A 2,299-nucleotide genomic window follows, 5' to 3' on the forward strand; every position below is an offset into this window, starting at 1 on the left:
ACAGAGACCAATACACTGTGGTAAAATAGAAAGTAATGGACTTCTGTACTAGCAGCAATGCAATGATCCAGGGAAATTCTGAGGGATTTATGGAAAAGAACGCTACCCACATTCAGAGGAAGAACTGCCGGAGTGGAAACACAGAAGAAAAGCAACTGCTTGAATACATGGGTTGAGGCAGACATGATTGGGGATTTTGATTCGAAACTACCACACCAATGCAGTAATCCATAATTTGGAAATAGGTCTTGATCAATGACACATTGTTATAACCAGTGGAAATGCGCATCGGCCAGGGGTGGGGGGAGGGCAAGGGGTGAAGGGGAAAGTAGGAGTATGAATCATGTAACCATGTTAACTTTACTAAAAAATGAATATTAATAAATGTTTAAAAAAATTTTTAAAAAGTATTTAATCATGTGTATGTAGCACCTGGATTTGTCTTGGCTGGTATACTCCCAGGGATTTTAATGATGTTTATGGTCATTTTAAATGGGGTATCTCTTAATATTTCTTCTTACATGGCTCGGTGGCATATAGAAATGCTGATGATTTATGTGGGTTTATTTTATATCCTGCAACTTTGCTAAAATTATTTATTGCTTCAACAAGCTTTTTAATTAAATATCTAGAATTTTCTATGTAGACCATCCTATCATCTGCAGAAAGAGATACATTTATTACCTCATTAGCCTTTCTAACACCTTCGATTTCCTTTTCTTACTGCTAGGTCTACCATTTTCTTTTGCTAGCAGATGATTTTGAATAGTAGTGGAGATAATGGGCACCCTTGTTCCATTCCTTATTTTATTGAGAAAGTTTTTATCTCATCACCATTACAAATAATGCTAGCTTATGGTTTTACATAGATGCTTCTTATCATTTTTAGTAAAAAACCATTTATAACTTTCAAGCATTCTCAGTGGGAATAAATGTTTTTTGTCAAAAGCTTTTCCTGCAACCATTCGAATAATCATATGATTTTTGTGTTATGTCAGTGATTTGCCTTATATTAAGCCATCCCAGAATTCCTGATATATTCATCCTTTTAGAGATTTGCTTTTCTTCTCTGTTATTTAAAAAATCATATTAACAAATGATTACTCTATTTTATTAGGCTTTTTTTTCTTAAAAACAAGTCCAAGTTTCATTTCTTATTTTTTAAATTCAATGATTTTCTTACACTGAATGTATTTAATGTCACCTTTAATTTTTAGGACTTCTAATTTAGCATGTAATTGGGGATTGAATTTTTTTAAATTTTGTATCCAATTCATTGATTATGTCTTCCTCTATATTACTCATATGGGTATTTAAAAGAAATAAATTTTCATCTACTGCTTTTGCTGCATCCCATAGGTTTTAGTATGTTGCCTCATTATTCTCTTTAAGATAATTATTTACTGTTTTTGTGACCACTTTTTTAACCTACTCATTCTTCAAGATTAGGTCATTTTAGGGGGCAGCTGGGTAGCTACGTGGATTGAGAGCCAGGCCTAGAGATGGAAGGTCCTAGGCTCAAATCTGGCTTCAGACACTTCCCTATTGTATAACCCTGGGCAAGTCACTTAACCCCCATTGCCTAGCCCTTATCACTCTTCTGCCTTGGAGCCAATACATAGTATTGACTCCAAGACAGAAGGTAAGGGTTTTCAAAAAAGATTAGGTCGTTTTAAAAGTTTCCAATTAATTTTTTTAATATTTTATTTTTTAGAAACATTTTCCATGGTTACATGATTCTTGTTTTTACTTTCCCTTTTGCCCCCCTTAACCCCCCCATATCCAAAGCACATTTCCACTAGTTTTAACATGTGTGATTAATCAAGATTTATTTTCCATATTATTGGTAGTTACATTGGTAATTTTTAATCTCTGTTTCCATGGATCCTTATTAAATACAATTTTTACTGCATTATGATCTGAAAATGATACATTTAACAGTTCTTCTTCTCTACATTTAACTCTAAAGTGTTTATGCCCTAATATATGGTCAATTTTGTAAAGGCAGTATGGAGCGCTAAAGAAAAGGCCCATTCTTCTTTATTTCCATTCAGTTCTCTCCAGGTATCGGGCATATTTAAGATTTTTTTTCATTTCCTTGGCTTATTTATTTTTCAGTTAGATTTTATCTAGTTTTAGAGAGGAAGCTTGAAGTCCCTAGTACTGTAGTTTAGTTTTGCCATCTATTTCAACCTCATCATTCACTGGTCTTTTCCTTTAGAAATGGGAATGCTTTAGCATTTTTGTTGCATATAGGTTTAATACTGATATTACTTCATTATCTACGGCATCTTTTAAC

The sequence above is a fragment of the Gracilinanus agilis genome, chromosome X (assembly GCF_016433145.1).
Source record: "Gracilinanus agilis isolate LMUSP501 chromosome X, AgileGrace, whole genome shotgun sequence".
Lineage (NCBI taxonomy): Eukaryota > Metazoa > Chordata > Mammalia > Didelphimorphia > Didelphidae > Gracilinanus > Gracilinanus agilis.